Source organism: Pecten maximus, unplaced genomic scaffold, assembly GCF_902652985.1.
Source record: "Pecten maximus unplaced genomic scaffold, xPecMax1.1, whole genome shotgun sequence".
NCBI classification, from domain to species: Eukaryota; Metazoa; Mollusca; class Bivalvia; order Pectinida; family Pectinidae; genus Pecten; species Pecten maximus.
This window is the reverse complement of record NW_022979552.1, coordinates 43,653-55,851: the sequence shown is the minus strand read 5'-3', so window position 1 is coordinate 55,851 and position 12,199 is coordinate 43,653. Positions and strand designations below refer to the sequence as shown.

General features: G+C 38.1%; 1 protein-coding gene across 1 annotated transcript in view; it reads right to left on the bottom strand.

The window, feature by feature from the left end:
* LOC117318905 overlaps positions 1 to 12,199 on the bottom strand; it is a gene marked incomplete at its 5' end in the record, with an annotated part of 66,542 nt that overhangs the window by 12,325 nt on the left and 42,018 nt on the right. The gene's annotated exons all lie outside the window — the stretch shown is intronic.

Here is a 12,199-nt window from a genome sequence, read left to right as displayed (position 1 = left end):
AATAAAGTTTGAAATAGGTGTTGTTCAGGAAAACCATGATTGTGCAATCTACATGTAGTTACAAAATAGCCTCCGTTGATGCCATTTCGATGTTTTTACGAGGCCGAAAAATAACAACACTTTGTTGGCTCTCCTTCCTTAACATCCTCACCAATCCACTGGTGGAATTTGAGAAGAACTTTGAAATATGTGTTGTTCAGAAGAACCATGATTGTGCAATCATGTTACAAAATGGCCGCCATGGCTGCCATGTCAAAGTTTTTATGAGGTGGCCATCTTAGATTTCTGATCGACCTGAAAAATAATAACACTTCCTCAGGACCATCCCAGGATCATTTCAAGGAAGTTGCAGCTCAATCTCACTAGTTGAACTTCAGAAGAAGTTTCAAATGTGATTTCAAAATGGCGGCTGTGGTGGCCATCTTGGATTTCAGTTGACACAAAAAATAATAACACTTAGTTAGGACCATCCCAACATCATTTCAGGCACGTTTTAGCTAATTTCACTGGTGGAACTTGAGAAGTTTGAAATGTCAAAAGTTTCCGTACGGCGGACGGCGCAAGCTTCTTACTAGCTTGCATATCTACCCATGGTCCTTATATTTGTGTGAAGCTTCATTGAAATTTGCCCTTTGGTTTAGGAGAATTCGTCCGGACAAAATGTGACAAATGGATGAACGGACAAACAACCTGATTCCAGTATACCCCCCCCCCCCCCCTCCCCCCTAACTTCGTTGTGAGGATATTATAATCCAATTATTGTTAATAAAACTGCAAAGGGTCAAATCTCAAGTTACATACCAAGCTTCATAACAAAAGGCCCATTGGCCTTAACGGTCACCTGAATTTTGAAAATATTTTGTAGATTTGTTTCCTGTAACCTTTTATTTTAAGTTTAAGTGTTCACCCTAGCATGCTACAGGTCAAATATATCACAGGTTTCTACAGTATTGTAGGTATGTTGGTCCTCAAGATGATGTTAAAAAGATTTTAGCATATTTGAGTCTTGAGGCTGTAAATAAAGGTCAAGGTAAGTCTCATTCATTTGAACAATTTTCATAGTCTGTTGCTCCAACATGCTATAGGCCAAATATCAGGTCTCTAGGACTCTTGGTTTATGAGAAGAGGTTGTATAACGATTTAAGCACATTAGACCCATGTTACCTTAAATGAAGGTCAAGGTCATTCATTTGAAAATCTTGATAGCATGTTGTACCAGCATGCTATAGCCCCTAGCTATATCAGGCCTCCCGGACTCATGGTTAATGAGAAGTCATTTAAAGATTTCAACATATCTGATTACTCAGACCTTGAATGTAGGTCAATGTCATTGATTCGAACAAGGAGCCGCAAAGCTTGGCATTATCCCCCGCCATACATGTCAACCTCTGAAACCTCCAATGAGGGAAATCTCCCTCATTCCACATCCAAAATGAGGGAGAAAGTGCGTGTAAAAAACCTTTTTGTTACTTTAGGTGATGTTCCTCATGGGCTTGTAAATTAGCTCAGGCTACATTTTGATATTTAAATTTGACAACAATGGTTAATTTTAAAGAATAACAATAAAAATAAATTGAAAAAAAATGATTAATTCTTTTGAAAAATGTTTTCAGAAATTTCATAAAGAGGAACTGTATTTAGTGAATTATAGTATTAATGATGTAGTCACTTGAAATCTGCAACAAGTATACAAAAGTAACTAATTATCTCCTAACTTTTTTTTATTTTGTTCTGAAATATTTCTAAATGTATTTATCAAATCATCTCCCTTCCCTTCTCAAATAATAATTACACAGTAAATTATTATTTTTTGTTTTACTAATAGTTCTATTATGACATAAAACAAACTTCTTAAAAAGTGTTTTTATTTTTTTCTGACCCAAATTGAAATTTGGATTTTAGTGGCAGTTTACGACTTGATATAAGTATTGACCAACTAAAGATGGCGGCAGTACAAATGCTGGTACTGACAGCTACAATTAATAAAGGCATTATTGGCTCTCATGTGAGTAAATCTTGCTGACTGATAATATCAGTGTTTGTTCTTGAAGTGATGTATCCTGGTTGTAATCACAATATTAACTGACCATGTCAAATGAAGCCACATACATGTACAGTTGTAATGTATACACCGGTTGGCAGGCATGCATGGTGACCGGTGACCGACTCCGCTCTCTCACCAAGCCCCAGGCTAGGGCAGCTACACAATTCAATTCAATTCAAATAGTTTATTAAAGTCTCACCCTCAATAAAATATTTACATATAAACAAGAATATCAACATACATGTACAATATTTAAAAAAAAAAAAAAAAAATACACAGAGGCCACTCTATATAGAGTTATGAGAGACTATAAAAACATGATTAAGATAAAGAATACAGTAAATGATTAAATCATATGACACATTTTTCCTTTTATCTAAAATTTGTTTGCAGGCTTTGGCACTGTAAAAACACATATCACTTTTGTGGAGTATGAATTTAAATTTAGCCGTATCACAAAAATTATTAAAATTACTATCTAGTTGACTGGCTCTTAAAACAGTGCATCTCCTATTTCATTATACAATGGACAGTGAATTAAAACATGAAGCTCGTCTTCCACATCAATGGCACAATTAAAACAAGTTCTCAAATTAAAATCTAAATTTTCATACCGACCAGTCTCAACACGAATCGGAGCAACTCCACATCTGAATTTTAAAAGGGTACCACGTGTACCGGGTGCCATTACATTATAAACATATTTCTCAGTTATAAATTCACGTTTAAAAGTATGATATGTTCTTAATTTATTTCTACCGTTTCCTCTGACAGATGAGGTTCTACTAATATTTTCTTTCCATTTGCTAACATATTTTTCAAAGATTCTTTGTAAAAATAACGATCTAGTAGTTTTAAAATCGTGATTGGTATTTGAAACCTCTAATTGAATATCAGGAAATCCTAATGTACGAAAATGTTCTTTTATCCGGAAATTCCAATTTCGACAGTTACATCCACTTTTATTACTGGACGAAACAAAAACCTTTCTATTAAGTCTATTGGTATTACTTCTGTATAAACGATTCCAATGTGTGTACACTGAGTCCAAAAGCTTTACATCCGTCGGTACCCAACCAATATCACCTTGCACAGCTACATTAGGTGCGTATTTTCCAAGTCCCATAAAGACACGCGCAGCGCGGTTCTGTATCGAGTTAATGCACGAATAGGACTTAAAGCCCCAAATAGCTGCACCATAGTTGATAACCGACCACACCAGTGACTCGTAGAGTTTAGAATAAGTTTTAAACTGAAAACCTCCAAATGATTTATATTTAGCTATTACTAGCCCGATCGCGCGACTTGCTGATTTAGCAACTGCCTTCGCCATGATATCGTAATCCAAATGTTCCGTAATAACGAGACCGAGGTAAATCTTGCTGAGACACAGGTGGTGGGAGTGTTTTGTTTTCATAATCAGTCTAGAGTCAAAGTGTCTGAGATTTCCGAGGTTTTATGAGGGAAGACTGCTCAAATCCGGGAGAAATGTAACCCGATTCGGGAAATAGACCAAATCAGGATATAGTTGAAATTTTGATAATTTTCCGGGCACTTCCCGTGTAACCTGGGATGGTTGACACCTATGCCCCGCGCCCCGCAGTTGGTATGAAAATTAAGGAAACAGTAATTTGGTATTTTCGATTAAGTTTCCATGGTGACAGCAAAAATACCGAAAATGGATGGTCGGCCATAGCAAAAGGCACAACTAGTCGGATATATTCAGAAAGTTTCAAGAAGCTGCTTTGAACAGTTTTCATCAATAAAAACTATTATACAGACTATATTCCTGGTCTAGAGTATGCATATACAGACACACAAAATGTGCGTACAATCCGTAACAATACTGACTCACATCTAAATAACTTTGGGTATGAACTAGTTGAAATGTGTGCTGTACATAATATGTTGATCGCAAATGGGAGAATCCCTCCTGACAACGAAGGAAATCTTACATATATCAGTGGCACGAGTGGTAGTCAGATAGATTATGTGCTTGCGGATGGGTCATTGTTTAGGCATATTGAAAAATTAGATGTATTGTCTTGTGACATTTCTAAGCACTTCCCTGTATGTTTTGAGATAAAAATTGCAGACAGTCCTCTAGATAATGACCCATCTACAGACACTGGTACTGTATACAACAAATTTAAGTGGAAACCTGAAAATTCAGTTACCTTCTCATTAGAAGTAAATAGCGATGAATTTAAAGAGAGGTTTAACAGTGTATTGCTAGGCAATGATACAGATGTAGATACCCTGACTTGTGAAATCACCGAATTACTTTGGGATGTGGGTACTAAAGCCAAAATGAAATGTTCGAAGGTTAAGCCTAATGTCCGAAATGCCTTGTGGTTCGACAAAGAGTGCGAGGAATTAAAACATAGAAAGTGTACACTTTTTAATGACTTTCGAAAGACTAATAGTCCGGAATTCCTTGAAAAGTACATCAATGCCAAAAAATCATATCAATCTATGTGCCAGAGTAAACGCAAAGACTACAATGCAACACTTGAAAGTGAGCTTATAACATCTGCAAGTAACAAAAACTCTTGTGTTTTCTGGAATAAAATAAAGTGTATTCTCAAACGAGGGAACTTTGTCACTAACAATATCAACCCAAGTGATTGGAGAAATTATTTTAAAGATCTTCTGAATCCAGTAGGTCAATCTGTTGAAGATGAATTCACCACGAGTGTGTCAGACTTTCTATGTGAGCATAATCAACACTGTGAGACGTGTGTTGCCTCCAACTTAAATTCACCACTTAATGACAATATAACGGATGGTGAAGTAACGGCCGCAGTCAGAAGTCTGAAAAACAGTAAATCACCCGGTGAGGATGCCATTCCTGGAGAATTCTACAAAAGAACTCTACATATAGGTATGAGCAAATTACTTTGTAAACTTTTCAATCTTATCCTTAGTAATGGCAAAGTCCCAAAAGCTTGGTACACAGGTATCATTATTCCGTTATTCAAAAAAGGCGATGTCAATAACACTGGCAACTACAGAGGAATATCATTATTATCAGTGATGAGTAAAATATTTACAAAAATTGTATGTGCACGTCTAACTAACTGGACAGCAAGGAACAATATTCTACCGGAAGAGCAGGCCGGTTTCCGCAAAGGTTACTCAACAGTGGACCAAATATTCAATCTACAATCTTTAGTACAGAAATACCTTTCTAAAAAAGGAAATAAGTTTTATTGTGCATTTGTAGATTTTGCCAAAGCATTTGACTGTGTCGACCAAAATAAATTATTCTATGCAATGATACACAACAATCTACATGGACGGATATTATCTGTGCTACATGACATGTACTCGAATGTTAAGGCTGAAGTTAAACTGTCTGACGGCTCGTTATCACATCCATTTGATTGTAGTTCTGGGGTGAGGCAAGGATGTATTTTAAGTCCACTACTATTTGCCATTTATATTAACGAACTTTCACACATGCTAAATGAGGAATTTGAGTATCGTACAGGGATCTGTGTATCAGATGTGTTCCGAAACTTAACCCACCTGCTATTCGCAGATGACTTAGTACTGATAAGTGATACGGTTATTGGTCTACAGAGAAAACTTGACATTCTGGCAAAATACTGCAAGAAGTGGAATATGAAGGTCAACTTGGATAAAACCAATGTGATTGTGTTTAAAAATGGTGGACATCTCTCAGCATCTGAAAAGTGGTTTTATAATGGTAACACCATCACAAATGTTAGTTACTATAAATATTTAGGGCTTCTCTTCTCGTGTCGTCTGAAATGGAGTAAAGCATGTAAAACGCTTGCCCAACAAGCGTCCAAGGCATTAAATATGGTAAAAAGTTGTCTCGTGAAACTTGGTAGAAGAGATCCCAAGGTGGCATTCAAACTATTTGATTCCATGATTTCTCCGATCCTATTCTATGGAGCTGAAATATGGGGAACTGAATACCAAAAGGACATAGAAGCTGTCCATCAAAGATTCTGTAAATGGATCCTATGTACTGGTATCAACACCAATAATAATATAGCCATTGGAGAGTGTGGACGTCACGAGTTGTGTGTGAAGTACATGTGTAAACCTATTAAGTACTTATTGCGTCTATTCAAAATGGACCAAAATCGTCTCCCTAAACAATGTTATATGATGCTCCACAACCTGGATCAACATGGGAAAACTACATGGTGCACCAAAATCAAACACCTCCTTTTTAGCAATGGTTTTGGATTAGTGTGGCAATTCCAATATGTAGGTGATGTCAAAACATTTATGGAGTTGTTCAGGCGTCGACTCTGTGACATCAATTTACAAAAATGGTCAGAATACATTCATAACTCGTCAAAGTGTGATTTTTACTGCAAAATCAAACCATATATTATGACAGAGCAATATTTAAGTAACATGTCGTTCACCTTAAGGTATGCCCTTGCCAATCTTCGCTGCTCCACACACAGACTAGAAATCGATCTAGGTAGGAAAATAGGCATTCCACGTGAGGAGAGGCTGTGCAAAATCTGTAATTCTAAGGAGGTGGAGGATGAACTTCATTTTATGTTGAAGTGCCCAATACTGAGGGATATACGAGTTGCATTCATTCCCCGTTGGTGCTATGTAAACCCTTCCCTAGGTAACTTGGTGAAATTACTCGGGTCAGATGATAACTTAATATTGAGAAATGTTGCAATCTTTATTAAGAAGGCAAATGATGTAAAATATGAAATATTAACCATGACATAATAGTCCTCAGACATTATGCCAGTAAAATAACTAATTCTGGAATTACTCATGATCAATTACAACAAACATTTAACTTAATATGACATTTTAAGAGACAGAAGTCAATATCCATTTGTGAAACCAGAATAGTCTATAGATAGCATGAATTAACTGAAGTACAGTGTAATTCCAAGATGAAATGAAATCTTGAGCATTGGAAAATGTAATTATATCATATTACAATTGTATATATATTTTATGTGATGTCAAAAATGTATTGTATATTGAAATGGTACTGTGGGCTGGAGGCCTGTAATGTGCAAATAAAACCATTATTATTATTATTATTATTATTATTTGAACAGTTTTAGAGTTATAGCCCGGAAACAAAAGGAAACAGTAATTTGGTATTTTTTAATAAGTTTCCATGGTGACAGAAAAAATACTGAAAATGGAAGGTCCGCAATAGCAAAAGGCACAACTAGGGCACTAGTCTGATATATACAGAAATTTTCAAGGAGCTGCGTTGAACCGTTATGGAGTTATAGCCCGAACAAGAATCTCGGACGGATACACGGACGGACAGACGGAGCCCAATTTAATATCCCCCGCAAACGCGTTGCGCGGGGGATAATGATCAATGTAGCCCTTCATCCAAGCATGCTGTAGGTCTATCATCAGGTCTCCAGGAGTCTTGCCCACACCGAAATAAAGTACAAAAAAAGTATGGGAAAAAAGTACTAAACAAGAGGCCCAGGGGCCTTAACGGTCATCTGACTCTAAATTAAAACCCTTATATTATTGTAGTATGCATTCTCTGTAGCAAGTATATAGTGGCACTGTTGGCCATGGTGGCCATCTTGGATTTCTGAACAACCCAATAAATAACAACACTTGGTGTGGACCATCTCAGGATCATTTCTGGTAAGTTAGAGCTGAATCCCACCGGTGGAATTTGAGAAAAACCATGATTGCGCAATCATGTTACAAAATGGCCGCCATTGCTGCCATGTCAAAGTTTTTACGAGGTCAAAAAAATAACAACACTTTGTTGGCCCTGTTTCCTTAACATCTTCACCAATTTCCAGCTCAATGGCACCAGTGGAACTGGAGAAGAAGTATAAAATGTGTTTTTCAAGATGGCTGTCATGGCAGCCATCTTGGATTTCTGGCCGACCCGATAAATAGCTACACTTGGTAAGGACCATCTCAGGATCATTTCTGGTAAGTTAGAGCTGAATTCCACCAGTGGAATTTGAGAAGAAGTTTGAAATAGGTGTTGTTCAGGAAAACCATGATTGCGCAATCATGTTACAAAATGGCCGCCATATTGCTGCCATGTCAAAGTTTTTACGAGGCCAAAAAACAACACTATGTTGGCTCGCCTTCCTTGACATCCTCATCCATTTCCAGCTCAAAGGCACCAATGAACCTGGAGAAGAAGTTTAAAATGTGTTTTTCAAGATGGTGGTTATGGTGGCCATCTTGGATTTCGAACCGACCTGAAAAATAACGAAAAATAACAACACTTGGTCGGGATCATATCAGGATCATCTCAGGCAAGTTTCAGCTCAATAGCACTGATGGAACTTGAGAAGAAGTTTAAAATGTGTTTTTCAAGATGGCGGCTATGGCGGCCATCTTGGATTTCGGACCGACCTGAAAAATAACAACACTTGGTCGAGATCATATCAGGATCATTTCAGGCAGGTTTCAGCTCAATAGCACTGGTAGAACTTGAGAAGAAGTTTAAAATGTGTTTTTCAAGATGGCGGCCTCAGCTGCCATCTTGGATTACGGACCGACCCGAAAAATAACAACACTTGGTTGGGATCATATAAGGATCATCTCAGGCAAGTTTCAGCTCAAAAGCACTGGTGGAAGTTGAGAAGAAGTTTAAAATGTGTTTTTTAAGATGGCGGCTATGGCGGCCATCTTGGATTTCGGACTGATCTAAAAAATAACAACACTTGGTCGGGATCATATCAGGATCATTTCAGGCAAGTTTCAGCTCAATAGCACTGGTGAAACTTGAGAAGAAGCTTTAAATGTGTTTTTCAAGATGGCGGCTATGGCGGCCATCTTGGATTTCGGACCGACCCGAAAAATAACAACACTTGGCGGGATCATATCAGGATCATCTCAGGCAAGTTTCAACTCAATAGCACTGGTGGAACTTGAGAAGAAGTTTAAAATGTGTTTTTCAAGATGGCGGCTATGGCGGCCATCTTGGATTTCGGACAGACCCGAAAAATAACAACACTTGGTCGGGATCATATCAGGATCATTTCAGGCAAGTTTCAGTTCAATAGCACTGTTGGAAGTTGAGAAGAAGTTTAAAATGTGTTTTACAAGATGGCGGCTATGGCGGCCATCTTGGATTTCGGTTTGATCTAAAAAATAACAACACTTGGTCGGGATCACCTCAGGATCATTTCAGGCAAGTTTCAGCTCAATAGCACTGGTGAAACTTGAGAAGAAGTTTTAAATGTGTTTTTCAAGATGGCGGCTATGGCGGCCATCTTGGATTTCGGTTTGATCTAAAAAATAACAACACTTGGTCGGGATCACCTCAGGATCTTTTCAGGCAAGTTTCAGCTCAATAGCACTGGTGAAACTTGAGAAGAAGTTTTAAATGTGTTTTTCAAGATGGCGGCTATGGCGGCCATCTTGGATTTCAGACCGACCCGAAAAATAACAACACTTTGTCGGGATCATCTCAGGATCATTTCTGGCAAGTTTCAGCCCAACAGCAGTGGTGGAACTTGAGAAGAAGTTTAAAATGTGTTTTCAAAATGGCGGCTATGGCGGCCATCTTGGATTTCGGACCAACCCGAAAAATAACAACACTTGGTCAGGACCATCTCAGGATCATTTCTGGCAAGTTTCATGTGAATCCCACTGGTGGAACTTGAGAAGAAGATTGAAATGTGAAAAGTTTACGGACGGCCCACGGCGCACGGCGGACGACGGCGGACGAAGCACGATGGCTAAAAAGCATAGAAAAAGTATGCTTTTTTTGACTCAATTTGGAACCGATATTCCAACACGGTTCCAAATTGAGTCAAAAAAAGTACAAAAGTACAAAAAAAGTCGAACAAAAGTATACCTTTAGTACATTTTATTGTTTTCATTAAGTACAGAAAAAGCACAAATATAGTACAGAAAAAGTACATTAAAAGTACAATAATAGTATAAAGTGCACAGGGCCAAATTGATGGTGTACTTTTTTTGTGCTTTTATACTTTTTTAGTACTTTTACAGGTAAGTCCATAAAGTACAAAAAAAGTACAAAAGTACAAAAAAAGTATGAAAATGGTACAGAAAAAGCAGGAAATTAGTACTGAAAAAGTAGGAAAAAAGTACCAATAAGGTAGGAAATTAGTACTGAAAAAGTAGTGGAAAAGTAGGAAAAAAGTACTAGAAAAGTAGGAAAATAGTACTAAAAAAGTAGGAAATTTGTACTGAAAAAGTATCAAAAAAGTAGGAAAATGGTATTGAAAAAAAGGAAATTAGGACTGAAAAAGTAGGAAAAAAGTACCAATAAGGTATAAAATTAGTACTGAAAAAGTAGTGGAAAAGTAGGAAAAAAGTGCTAGAAAAGTAGGAAAATAGTACTAAACAAGAGGCCCAGGGGCCTTAACGGTCATCTGACTCTAAATTAAAACCCTTATATTATTGTAGTATGCATTCTCTGTAGCAAGTATATACTGGCACTGTCGGCCATGGTGGCCATCTTTGATTTCTGACCGACCCAATAAATAACAACACTTGGTCTGGACCATCTAAGGATAATTTCTGGTAAGTTAGAGCTGAATCCCACTGGTGGAATTTGAGAAGAAGTTTGAAATAGGTGTTGTTCAGGAAAACCATAATTGCGCAATCATGTTACAAAAATGGCCGCCATTGCTGCCATGTCAAAGTTTTTACGAGGCCGAAAAAATAACAACACTTTGTTGGCTGTCCTTCCTTAACATTCTCACCAATTTCCAGCTCAATGGCACCAGTGGAACTGGAGAAGAAGTTTAAAATGTGTTTTTCAAGATGGCTGCCATGGCGGCCATCTTGGATTTCTGGCCAACCCAATAAATAACAACACTTGGTAAGGACCATATCAGGATCATTTCTGGTAAGTTAAAGCTGAATTCCATCGGTGGAATTTGAGAAGAAGTTTGAAATAGGTGTTGTTCAGGAAAACCATGATTGTCCAATCATGTTACAAAATGGCCGCCATATTGCTGACATGTCAAAGTTTTTACGAGGCCAAAAAAATAACAACACTATGTTGGCTCGCCTTCCTTGGCATCCTCACCCATTTCCAGCCCAACAGCACTGGTGGAACTTGAGAAGAAGTTTAAAATGTGTTTTTCAAGATGGTGGTTATGATGGCCATCTTGGATTTCGGACCGACCCGAAAAATAACAACACTTGGCGGGATCATATCAGGATCATTTCAGGCAAGTTTCAGCTCAATAGCATTGGTGGAACTTGAGAAGAAGTTTAAAATGTGTTTTTCAAGATGGCGGCTATGGCGGCCATCTTGGATTTCGGACAGACCTAAAAAATAACAACAATTGGTCGGGATTATATCAGGATCATTTCAGGCAAGTTTCAGCTCAATAGCACTGGTGGAACTTGAGAAGAAGTTTTAAATGTGTTTTTCAAGATGGCGGCTATGGCGGCCATCTTGGATTTCGGACCGACCTGAAAAATAACAACACTTGGTCGGGATCATCTCAGGATCATTTCTGGCAAGTTTCAGCCCAACAGCACTGGTGAAACTTGAGAAGAAGTTTTAAATGTGTTTTTCAAGATGGCGGCTATGGCGGCCATCTTGGATTTCGGACCGACCTGAAAAATAACAACACTTGGTCGGGATCATATCAGGATCATTTCAGGCAGGTTTCAGCTCAATAGCACTGGTGGAACTTGAGAAGAAGTTTAAAATGTGTTTTTTAAGATGGCGGCTATGGCGGCCATCTTGGATTTCGGACCGACCCAAAAAATAACAACACTTGGTCGGGATCATCTCAGGATCATTTCTGGCAAGTTTCAGCCCAACAGCACTGGTGGAACTTGAGAAGAAGTTTAAAATGTGTTTTCAAAATGGCGGATTTGGCGGCCATCCTGGATTTCGGACCGACCCGAAAAATAACAACACTTGGTCAGGACCATCTCAGGTTCATTTCTGGCAAGTTTCATCTAAATCCCATTGGTGGAACTTGAGAAGAAGATTGAAATGTGAAAAGTTTACGGACGGCGGACGGCGGACGGCTGACGGCGCACGGCGCACGGCGGACGACGATGGACGAAGCACGATGACTATAGGTCATTCTGACCCTTCGGGTCAGATGACCTAAAAAGTATAAAAAAAAGTACTGAAAAAGTAGGAAAAAATTACCAAAAAAAGGGACTTAATTTAATGGTGTAGGAAATTAGTTC